Genomic DNA, 13522 nt, shown 5'->3' on the forward strand with positions numbered 1-13522 from the left:
AAGTCCTTGGAAATTAGGGCCAGATTACAATAGGTAAATGAATGGAGGCTGCTAGAAGGGTCAGGATCCTGATTAGTTATCCTCTGGATGTTGTGACAGACAGAGCCAGCAAAACAAGAGCCAGGATGTCCAAAGGAGAGCAAGATGTTTGAAAATGAAAGGCAGGAAAAGGAGTTTGGGGCATTTCCCTGAGGCTGGTAAAAAGTGTCGGTGCTCTGACTCTAGGATGCCAGTGGGTCTCAAGAATAGAGGGGAATCATTAGAAGCCTCTGTCTTGAAAAAACAAAGACAATGTGTATTCATGCATCAGAGGACCATATGTCTAACATGAGCATACAACTTGCACAACATATTACGTGACATGTGGTAAACCTTAACAACCTACTTATAGGAGAATTCTTTCACCTATTATCCTTAGACATTTTCAAAATCTGTTACTAATCTGTTTTACAGCATAAGTGGCCCCATTGAACACACACAACGATTCCCAACATGCAGAAAATCCTAAGTAAACTATTTACAAATTTATGGCTTTAGCCTGAACAACATAATATAAGTTATTTGAAATGTACTCAATACCGTGCCTGGTATGACACACTTCAGAATTTCTTTTTATGTGTGTCTGCATGTGTTTAAAGAGATTTTAAGTTTAATCTATTGCTATATTTGACTCTTCTATTTTTAAAATTTAATTTGTTATATATGACAACAGAATGCATCACAATTCATATTACATATAGAGAGCAGTATATTTCATATCTCTGGTTGTATACAAAGTAGAGTCACACCCTTTGCGTCTTCATACATATACTTAGGGTAATGATGACCATCACATTCCACCATCTTTCCTACTCCTATTCCCCCTCCCTCATATTTTCACCTTTGCCTTATCTAGAGTTCATTTAATCCTCTTACCTAACTACCCCGCAGCATATTATGAATCTGCATCCTTAAATCAGATAAATCTCACAGCATTTTGGCTTTTGGGGATTAGCTAACTTCACTTAGCATTATATTTGCCAGCTCCATCCATTTACTTGCAAATGCCATGACTTTATTCTCTTTTAATGCTGAATAATATTCCATTGTGTATATATGCCACATTTTCTTTATCCATTCATCTACTAAAGGGCATCTAGGCTGGTTCCACAGTTTAACTATTCTGAAATTGTGCTGCTATAATCATTGATGTGGCTATGTCCCTGAAGTATGCTGTTTTTAAGTTCTTTGGGTATAGACCGAGGAATAGGATAGCTGGGTCCAATGGTGGTTCCATTCCCAGTTTTCCAAGGAATCTCCTTACTGCTTTCCATATTGGCTGCACCAATTTGCAGTCCCCTCAGCAATGTATGAGTGTGACTTTTTCCCCACATCTTCATCAACACTTATTGTTGTCTGTATTCTTAATAGCTGCCATTCTGACTGGAGAGAGATGAAATCTTAGAGTAGTTTTGATTTGCATTTCTCTAATTGCTAGAGATGTTGAACTTTTTATTCATGTATTTGTTGATTGATTGTATATCACCTTCTGAGAAGTGTCTGTTCAGTTCTTTGGCCCATTTATTGAGTGGGTTATTTGGTTTTCTGGTGTTAAGATTTTTGAGTTCTTTATATATTCTAGAGATTAGTGCTCTATCTGATATATGTGAGGTAAAAATTTGTTCACAATAAGTAGGCTCTGTAATCACCTCACTGATTGATTCTTTTGCTGATAAGAAGCATTTCAGTTTGAATCCATCCCATTTATTGATTCTTGATATTAATTTTTGCATTATATGAGTCTTATTAAGGAAGTTGGGGCCTAATCTGGCATGATGGAGATTTAGACCTACTTTTTCTTCTAATATACGCAGTATTTCTGGTTTAATTCCTAGGTCCTTGATCCACTTTGAGTTGAGTTTTGTGCATGGTGAGAGATAGGGGTTTAATTTCATTTTGTTGCATATTAATTTCCAGTTTTCCCAGCACTATTTGTTGAAGAGGCTATCTTTTCTCCAATGTATGTTTTTGGCACCTTTGTCAACCATAAAATAACTGTAATTATGTGGGTAAGTCTCTGTGTGCTCTATTTTGGTACCAATAAAATAGAAAATATTGAAGCCATCAACAAATTTCTAGAGTCTAATGATTTGCCCAAATTTAATCAGGATGATATACACAATTTAAAAAGATCAATTTCAAGCAATGAAATAGAAGTCACCATCAGAAGCCAGCCTAACAATCAAGAAAAGCCTAGGACCAGATGTATCCACTGCCAAGTTCTACAAGACCTTTAAAGAAGAACTAATGCCAATATTCTTCAATTTATTTCAGGAAATAGAAAAAGAGGGAGTACTTCAAAACTCATTTTATGAGACCAATATCACCCTGATTCCAAAACCAGACAAAGACACATCAAAAAAAAGAAAACTTCAGACCAATATGTTTAATGAACATAGATGCAAAAATTTTTAGTAAAATTCTGGCAAATCAAATACTAAAACATCAAATGGGGTTCATTCCAGGATGCAAGGTTGGTTCAACATACGGAAATCAAAAAATGTAATTCATCACATCAATAGGCTTAAAGAAAAGAACTCTATGATCATCTCAATAGACGCAGAAAAAAAAACATTTGACAAAATACAGCACCCCTTCATGTTCAAAATACTAGAAAAACTAGGGATAACAGGAACATATCTCAACATCATAAAGGCTATCTATGCTAAGCCCCAGGCCAACATATTCTAAATGGAGAAAAATTGAAGGCATTCCCTCTAAAAACTGGAATAAGACAGGGATGCCCTCTTTCACCATTTCTATATAACATAGTTCTTGAAACACTGGTCAGAGCAATTAGAGAGATGAAAGAAATTAAAGGGATAAAGAAGAATTCAAATTAGCACTATTTGCTAATGATATGATTCTATACCTAGAAGACCCAAAACATTCCATCAGAAAACTTCTAGAACTAGTAGATGAATTCAGCAAAGTAGCAGGATACAAAGTCAACATCCATAAGTGAAAAGCATTTCTGTATATCAGTGACAAATCCTCTGAATGGGAAACGAGGAAAACTACCCCATTTACAATAGCATCAAGAAACAAAATACTTGGGAACCAACTTAACAAAAGAGGTGAAAGACCTCTACAACAAAAACTACATAATACTAAGGAAAGAAACTAAATAAGACCTTAGAAGATGGGAAGATCTTGCTTGTTCTTGGATAGGCAGAATTAATATTGTCAAAATGACCATACTACCAGAAGCACTATACAGATTTAAGGCAATTCCAATTAAAATCCCAATGACATTCCTCATAGGAATAGAAAAACCAGTCATGAAATTCATCTGAAAAAATAAGAGACCCAGAATAGCTAAAGCCATCCTTAGCAAGAAAAGTGAAGCAGGTGGTACCACAGTACCAGATCTTAAACTATACTACAGAGCAATAGTAACAAAGACACAGTTCAGACTTTCTAATCTGTGCTTGAATGAACAGTTTGAGTATTCCATGCTTTCTGAGGAAAGAAGACCAAATATACCAAATATCTAACCATCTTTTACTTTTATTGAGCAAATATTAAGCTACCAGGATAACCAAGAAAAAAAATATAGATACTGTTATATGTGTGTACACACACAGATGTATACCCACTCACAAATTACCACAAGAGTGAGTACATAGCAACTTATCCCTTTTAGCAAAATAATCTCACCAAGACAGAACATCTCATGTTAACTGAAATGATAAGGTCTTTGTATAAAACATTAACAAGATTCAGCAGTCTAGTGTATGAACACATCTGGTGCAAAAGAAGGTCTTTAGATAGTGGGTCTTTTTTCCCCTTTTATTTATAATCTACAATGTGTATGCATGATGTATATTTGCTTCACGGTATAAAAATATGTGCCCTGAAATATCAATTGATCAAAAATAGTTACTTTTTCCCCCAGTTATTTTGGTTTATAGCAAAATTGCCATAATTTTTATAGCCCTTTTAACAAGAGAGTGAGATTTAAATATTCTGCTTAATGTTTTTCTGTGGTTTTCACTGCTTGAAAAATAGATCACTCTTTTTGTCTGGTTGATGTAATTTGCTATTTTCTCACTGTGTTATGCTTGAAACACAGAAATGAAGGCAACTCACCTTAATAGCTGAAAAAAGTATTAAGTATTAGATCCAGAGACTAACAAGAAGTTCAGAATCACCTTCTGATTGTCACCTATTTTGCACTAGCCTTAGTATAAATGCTACCAAAGCTCAGATCTACTAAACAGAGCTGGAAGACACATCCTGTAAGTCACTCAGTCCATATGCTGGGTTGAGCACTCTATAAATGAATATTTTCTGGATGAAAGAACATTTGCTGTTTATATCAGAGTGTGCGCACACAGACACACACACACACACACACACACATACACACACACCTTGTATCCTTGAGCAGTGAGGAAATTAGGTTACTCCTAATTATTAAAATTTTAATACAAAGAATTTAGGAGATGATTATAAAAGTGAAATATAACCTTCGACAAAGCATCACTTTTACAGTCTCACTCTCCAATGAGCAATGGCTCCGTGACTTTAAGGGATCCTGCAAGATGATTTGAGATTATATTTCTGTGCTTCCCATCAGAGAGTACTTTCCATGGTTTTATCTGGAAACATGAGATATAATAATCCCTGTGATCTGAAATACTAAGAGGACTATTTGATACAGACAATGAACTGGAACACCAGCAATAACATGGCAGTGGGGCAGGATGCCCTGAAACCCTTCGGGTTGTGAATATAACATGTTAGCATACGTCTCTGTAACTTTAAGCAAGGCATTGCATCTGTTTAAGTCTTTATATTCTCATAGATGAAACAGGGAGAATAACCATTGTTCTGCCACTCTAACATCTGAATTAGGGGTCAAATAAACACTAGATATGAAAACAATTTGTTACTGTTATTTGATATTCTCAAACATCTGATACAGGGCTGAATCCGAGTGGCTACAAAAATATCTAAGACATCGTTATGACACATGCTCAGCAAAATTTGGGACAATAACTATGAACCGGAAAGAAGCCTTGAGAGAAATCAGCAAGTGAAGGATGATGACAATGTTCAGAGGGTGAGGAAAAGGACAGGCCATCTTGTAAAGGTAGAGGGAGAGGCAGGAAGAACACCCACCACACTAGTTAGTGTGGGTGGACCCATGAGACACTGCCTCATAGGAATTCAAACCTCACTTGCTCTGTCATTCCAACAACCTGTGAGTTAAAAAAAAGAAAAAAAAAAACACATGGAAATCTATAAAGAAAATAGACTAAAATGTGAGACCGTGTTTGTGCATGGGGAAATTATGAATATTATGAGGTTTTTGCCCATTTTATGTAATTTTCTTCCTCAATAGACTCCGAAAGATCTTATAAGCTCAGATTACATATATTTTACCTGGATATTTAACTCTTTACAAATGCTTATTTTGTATATTACTAGTATAATCAGTGACACGAGAAGTTAATGACATAAATTTTTCTTTCTTGATTTTAAAGAATTCCTACGAGGAGTTCAAATTAGTTACAATTACTAAAGTTCTATAAGAAAAGTGAAAACTGACGATTTTGAAGACAGAAAAAAATTATTTGAACTTAAACTAATATGAACTTATATATGCAGACAAATGACAAGGAGCAGCATACCTAAATTTGCTGATCTGAATAAGCAATAAGCACATTGAAAATGTTTACATTAAAAAGATAAAAATTTCTGAAGATTAGGAACAAATATCATTAAGAAACATTTGAGATTTGAAATTCATGCTTTTTAGTCTTTATAGGTAATATTTGCCTCATTTAATATTTGGATACATAGTAAATGAGTTGTTTCTTAAAACCTGATCGAAATCTACTGAGAAAATGGAACCTACTGAAAACCTAGCTGGGATCCATTTTTTTTTTCATTTTAACTGATATATTTTTCTGTATATGCAGAGAGGAAAATAAGAGTCACTCATTAGTCTAAAATTTTTTATGAAATTGAAAGAAATAAGAATGATCATTGATTCTCTCCCTGATGCATGAAAAAATCATATTTTACAATCATGGTTGGTCAATAATGGAACCGGAAGCTCCAAGTATCTGAATTATATGTTTTATATCTGAAGAAAATATTAAAAAATGTGTCTCTAGAGAGAAGTCAGATTGACTCCTTGGGAGACTGACACTGTACACACACACACACACACACACACACACACACATACATAGAAGTAGAGAAAGGGAGAGCGCTTGTGTGTAATAACATTGCAAGAACCGACAGAAAAACACTTTTTCATTGAACAATATGACACCTTGCAAAGAAAGTTAGCCTGGGAGGGGAGAAGCAAGGGAGGTAACTAACACGTCCACAGGCCTTGATATTTTTCTGGATAATGATAAGTGTTTTTAGGTCTGTAATCTTGCGCTAGACAGAACCAAGGAGTACAGATTCTTATGAGACATTTTCAGGATCCACAGGAAGAACTGTGGGCATAACTGAACCAGCTCTCACCTGTCACTCTTCTGTAGCAATATATGTTCTGTAAAATCCTACATAAAATCAGCCTGGAGGATGTAATGTACCATAATCTATCTATGTGACTGTGACAACTATTTTTTTAAACAATGTTCCACGCAGAAAATGAAAGTGTGGACCAATACAAGATGTAGAATTGGAGGTGGGGGAAGGTGAATGGTCTCTCAAAACCCCTGAGACAAGAGAAGATCCTAAATTCCTAGAAAGAGAGAAGATCCTAAATTCCTAGAAAGGATCCTTAGACATAAAAATAAGAATCTATCACATTTCATTTTCATTCTACATACATGTAATGAAAATATATTTTATATATGCATGCTATACATATGATAAAGGTTTAAATATGAATTTAATAAAGCAGTGGCAATATTTCTAAATAATAATTTGTTACATATACATATGTAACAAATATTATATTGAATACTGTTAATTTCTTTTTTTTACTTTCAACAGCCCTCACCCCCTCTTCTCTACAAAAAGGCAGTTTGAACTCTTATATGTAATTTTGTGTAACTTTGAGGGTATCCTTCCATTTCCATACAGTTTCCCTTCTCTCTCCCTCTCTCCCACCCCACTCGTCTCTGTTAAATGTTAATCTTTTCCTTAAGCTCTTCTTCCCTGTTCTGATCTTAGTTGCTCTCTTTATATCAAAGAAGACATTTGGCATTTGGTTTTTAAGGATTGGCTAGCTTCACTTAGCATTATCTGCTCTAATGCCATCCATTTCCCTGTAAAATCTATGATTTTGTCGTTTTTTAGTGCTGCGTAATATTCCATTGTGTATAGATGCCACAGTTTTTTAATCCATTCATCTATTGAAGGGCATCTAGGTTGATTCCAAAGTCTAGCTATTGTGAATTGTGCTGCTATGATCATTGATGTGGCAGTATCCCTATAGTATGCTCTTTTGAGGTCCTCAGGGAATAGACTGAGAAGGGCGATAGCTAGGTCAAATGGTGGTTCCATTCTCAGCTTTCCTAGGTATCTCCATACTGCTTTTCATATTGGCCGCACCATTTTGCAGTCCCACCAGCAATGTACAAGTGTACCCTTTTCCCCACATCCTCACCAGCACTTATTGTTACTTGACTTCATAATGGCTGCCAATCTTACTGGAGTGAGATGGTATCTTAGGGTGGTTTTGATTTGCATTTCTCTGACTGCTAGAGATGGTGAGCATTTTTTCATATACTTATTGATTGATTGTATGTCCTCCTCTGAGAAGTGTCTGTTCAGGTCCTTGGCCCACTTGTTGATAAGGTTGTTTGTTATCATAATGTTTAATTTTTTGAGTTCTTTGTATATTTTGGATATTAGGGCTCTATCTGAAGTGTGAGGAGTAAAAATTTGTTCCCAGGATGTAGGTTCCCTGTTTACCTCTCTTATTGTTTCTCTTGCTGAGAAAAAACTTTTTAGTTTAAGTAAGTCCCATTTGTTTATTCTTGTATTTAATTCTTGGGCTATGGGTGTCCTATTAAGGAATTTGGAGCCCGACCCCACAATATGTAGATCGGAGCCAACTTTTTCTTCTATCAGGTGCAGGGTCTCTGGTTTGATATCTAGCTCCTTGATCCATTCTGAATTAACTTTTGTGCATGGTGATAGAAAGGGGTTCAGCTTCATTTTATTGCATATGGATTAAAAAACAAAAAACAAAAACAAGGGAGAGAATTAAAAAACAGCAGATGGGGTAGAGAGGGAAGATGAGAGGGAAGGGGAGGGGGGATAGTGGGGGATAGGAAGGGTAGCAGAATACAACAGTCATTAATATGATATTATGTAAAAATGTGGATGTGTAACTGATGTGATTCTGCAACTTGTATTTGGGGTAAAAATCAAGTGTATGAAAGATGATATGTCATGAGCTTTGTAATGTTTTGAACAACCAATAAAAAAAAAAGAAAGAAAGAAAAAAAAAAGGCAGTTTGATTACACAGAAAGCTCAAAAATCTTCTGACTGTACCATGACTTTTGTACTTCTCTCCCTTCTCTCCAAAACTTGGTCACCTTTTCTGTGAAGGCATTCTGTGGCTCCCAAGTCCCAGCTAATTACCCCCTTCTCTAATGCCTTGACACTCTGTGGACACCACCACTGGGATTATTGAAGGGGGTTAAAGGTCATAGAGTTCTGAAATTCCTAGCTCTTCTAAAGAGCCTGTGTCCTGATGCTCACCTGGCGGCTTTAGAATGCGATCCCACCACAATCCCTATCAGGCAGGAGTGCGCTCAGAGGGCCGTCCTCACACGGTGCCTCATCAGTGTGACTATAAAGCTATCACTTTGCCACACGTTGAATTATCACCATCTGCGCACTGCGAAAGAGCAAATAGATGTTCTAATAGTCGTCATCTTAGGAACACACACTTCAGAAAGCCTCACTCATGCAGTGGACTCACACAAGCTCTGTGATAAGACAGGGATCATGGAATACTGTGTACCGTTCAGAAGACAGTAGAGGAAAAAATGTTCAGAATGATTTCTGAGGACATGGACTAAGGGGAGAAATAAAAGAAACCATGTTCTCCCTTCCTCTCTCTCTCTCTCTCTCTCTCTCTCTTTTCTGGAGAGTTCTTCAGTTGCTGCAGTCACTGTTATAAAGGTTTCCCATTCAGTTACAATACCGCTTCCATTCATACACTAAGAAAAGAAGCATAAAAACTGACGGTCCACATTTTTACATAGACTGAGAACAGGATTTAAGGGGCACTGTTTGCTTTTTTTGTTGTCTGAGGGTTTTGCTTTTATTTTCTTCGGATTACTTAATATACGGTTATTCAGTCCACACAGACCAGGGTTGAATCCTGATTATATTACTCGCACACTGCCTGCCTTTGGAAAAATTACTTAATCTCTTTCTGTGCCTTATTTTTTTATCTATAAAACAGTTGTAACAATGATACCTAACTGAGAGAGATTAGCTATGCATATTTAATGAGTTGATAATGACAATTAAGTAAACATGCATAATTGATTCTAGAGTGACATATGTCATGATAGGGACTACATATTTGCATTCAATTAAAAATATAATAAATATAGAATGATATTCTTGTTCTCAACAACTAAAATGGTACATTTCTTATATGTTATTATTGCTTGTTTGCATTTCAAGGCAAACAATACTTTACAGTGTGTTAAAATTAATTTGTAATATGAATAAGTATAAAGATTGAAACAGGAAAATCTCATCAACTTATGTGAAGTAGTACTACCACCTGAACGGAACCTACGGGGTCAGAGCAAGAATGAAGGAAGAGAGAGATGGATCAAGGAAGGGGAAGGGAAGATGGCTAGGGAGTGACGTGCAGGAGGAGGGAGGATGAAGAGAGAAAGAAAGGAAGAAAGACCTTCCAACTGGAGAATTAGACAAGATGAATCAAAATGCCTAAGTTTTTAGATGTGTTAGAAAAGGCTTCATAGAAATCTAATTTACACACTGAAACAAACTGCTTATATTTTTCACCAATGTTACCTGCCCACTGAATTTTCAATATTAATTAGTCTATTTTAAAATATTTCATGTTAATTTACCTAGTTAAAAGGAGAAAAATTATTGAGTGTAAGGATGTTTTCATAGTGTCTGGAAAAAATTAATTAGATAATTTGAGAAACCCTCTATGCAAAGTTTGGTTTCTCTGGAAACAGGTAAACTTTTTAGAAAGTGCATAAAGCATTAATTGTGGCTTTCTAAAATATATTATTCTAAGTTAACCTAATACAGCCTATTGAGTATTGTGTAATTATTTCTTACAACATTAAATATGTGATTTTTTTAAAGTGTAAATCAAGCAGTTTCTCAACTGCTTTAAAAATAAAAGTAATTATTTTTATTTGTTTCCCCTTTTGCATTGGAATACTTTTGGTTTTGTTTTAATATGACATTTGAAAATTATAAACATGTCAAGGTCATAAACATGCCATTTATATCTGCATACATTTATATTTATAAACATCTTTTGTAGTCAAATATCTAAATGTCCAACATCAGAAAGACTGGGTTCAACTTGCTATATTTTCTACTGCTTCTGTCAGTGGATGGTTTTAAAAATCATGCTTAAATTATTTAATTATGTGAAAGACACAGTATGATTCTAAGATGCTTTATGGCATGCATTTCTTACTTATGAAGAATAATTATGTTTTTCACAAAAATATGGTAGAATATTATATGACACAGTATCACAAATACCAAGAGCAGATATATGTCCAAAAAAGGCCATATATTACAGATAATTTTACCAACATAATGTGGTCAAATACCTTAAGCACTAAGTTTCACTTTGAGCTTCCTGGCATCCAAAAGAAATGTAAAGCAGGATAGCTATGCAATGTTACTGACTTATACAAAGAAACACGTATGTTGATATAGAAAGCAAACATAGTTAGTGACTAAATCCATAACAATGAATACTATTAATGCTATTATCTGGGCTGGGGATGTGTTTCAGTGATAGAACACTTGTCGAAGATGTACAAGCCCCTGATCTCAATCCCAGTACCCGCCCCCTGCACACACACAAAGACATCAAATTTAATCACCTTTCATAAATTACTTTGAATAAACAATGCTATAATAAATTATACCTAATGAAACCCTGTGGAGAGTTGCACTTATATAAGAATGGTTAATGTATTGAGCTCTTACTGTGTAGGAATTCTTCACACATTAAAATTAATCAACCTATTTAAACCCCCCCAAACAACCAAAAAATAGGTGCCAGATGGCATTCATTTATTCAACCAAATGCTTTGAGTATGTATTAGGCTCTATGTACTTGAGGATCCATGTGTAAATAAAACAACAAAAAGCCTCACCTGGAGTTTAAGATAAAGCACTGAGACCTAAGAGGCCTGAGCTCTAAAGCTACTCTGCAAATCTCCTGGTTTCGCCAAGGCTCCAACCCAGGCCCTGTACTTAGCCTTCAGTCTTAAGCAGTAAGCCAGAAGTGCTTTGCAAAATATAAACACAGATTAGTATTTGTAGATTCATTCCCAGCGGCCAATGATCTGAATTTTTTTCTGAACAAATGGGAAGGTATGTTATCCACAGGAAAAAAAGAGAGCGAAAGGGGTGGGGGGGAACCACCAATTTGGAGTGAAAATAATTAATTTCCTAGAAGTTAAAAATATTAATTACTTTCTTAATTTATGTTTTTCTTGAACATCTACTGAGAACTCTGTGCCATATACTGCAATAAACCCTAGAAAAAGGTTGATGAATAAGATATAATATATGCTCTTCAAGAGTCAGCTGGCCCATTCCTTTGATTCAAGCAACCTGGGAGGTTTAGGCAGGAGAATCACAAGTTCAAGGCCAGCCGAAGCAACTTAGTGAGATTTTTGTCTCAAATTGAAAACATAAAAATGGGTAGGGATGTAGCTCAGTAGTAGAATGCCCCTGGGTTCAATCCCTAGTAACAAAAAACAAAACAACATCTACAACAAAAATGATTCATGCTCTTGCCAGCTTACATGAAGTTAGAATATGCCACGTCAAAATGTTCAACTTCTACACAAGAAATATTTTGAGCTAAAAACAACTATAAAACAACAAACATGGGAGTTTTCTGCTGCTCCCTCCAACTTCTGCCTAAATTTACCTTTTGCAAAAGGAAATGTCCATCTGTCAAAGTGCTCTATTCTCCAATAGCAGGAAGAAGAGAGCAACCTTTGCCCTTGGTGATAACTTGAAAACTGCATAACAAACCTACTAAACAGCCCTCATGTATCCTAAGCCTCCCAGTTACTGACCCCTCTCTCCCTTGGCTTCCTTGGCCTAATCTCCTTTCCAGGCTTTATCGCCCTTTGTTAACCTGGTATACATGTTCTCTTTCTTTGCAGTTTCCCCTTATTTTATGTGGACCTCCCTGTCTCTCCCCTGCTCCACATTCACATTCACATGAAATGAACTCTTCCTCTTGTTAATTTTCTTTAACATCAAAACTCACAGGTCCAGGCCATTGAACTTAAGACATCAGAAGAAAGTTGTTGATTGGTTTGTTTTCCCTTCCCTGAAGTTAGTGAGAATGTGAGAATAGATAATGGCAATTCAGTGAAAATACAATGCTATCCAAATGCTCTTGACCCAGAGGCATGGAAAGGAGGTATCTATCCAGTATCTAAGTGAGTCAGCTTTACATCAATGTGACCAAAATCCCTGACAAGAAAAACTTAGAGAAGGAAAGATTCACTTTGGCTGACTGATTTAAGAGATTCAGTCCATGGTGAGTTCACTCCCAGGCAGAAACATCATGGCCAGACGACAAGACAGAGGCAAAGTGCTCAGATCAGGACAGCCAGCAAGGGATGGGAGACGATGAACCCTTCTGAGGCATGCTCCCAGTAACCTCCTTTGTCCAACTAGTTCCCACCTCCCAGTAATCCATTCAGCTGTGAATGGATTAATCCACTTAATGAATTATTTCACAGATAAGGTCAGGGCCCTCAGGATCCAATCGTTAACTAAAAGCTCCACCTCTCAACCATTCTTCCAACACACTAACTTTTGGGGAACACACCAAACCCAAACTATACCAAGTATATCAATTAAGATAAATTGAGATTAAGGGAACTATTTTTAGTGAGTAAAAGTAAAAAGCAAGCAATCAATCTTATAAATTTGACATAGAGAGCAAGAGACAAGCAGATGACAGAACAAAGGGGAGAAGAAAAGAGAGACGACGTGCACTCGAGTGCACATGTAAGTGTCTGTGGAATGTGACGGGGCGGGGGAGAGTGTGAGCAGGGGGAAAGCACCAGGATCCCATCAGCAGGACCAGAGTCCCTCAGAACTGGATTAATACTGGTTTTCAGAACTACCAGTTTGAAACGTTAACTCACTAACCTCTACTGCTCACCGGTTTTCTTATTTTGAAACTAGATGCATAATATCTACTTTAAAATATAAAGTGTAAGTAAGATACTATCAATAAAATGTCTGATACACATGGCTCAATAAATAGGCCTTCCT

Source organism: Callospermophilus lateralis, chromosome 1 (genome assembly GCF_048772815.1).
Source record: "Callospermophilus lateralis isolate mCalLat2 chromosome 1, mCalLat2.hap1, whole genome shotgun sequence".
NCBI classification, from domain to species: domain Eukaryota; kingdom Metazoa; phylum Chordata; class Mammalia; order Rodentia; family Sciuridae; genus Callospermophilus; species Callospermophilus lateralis.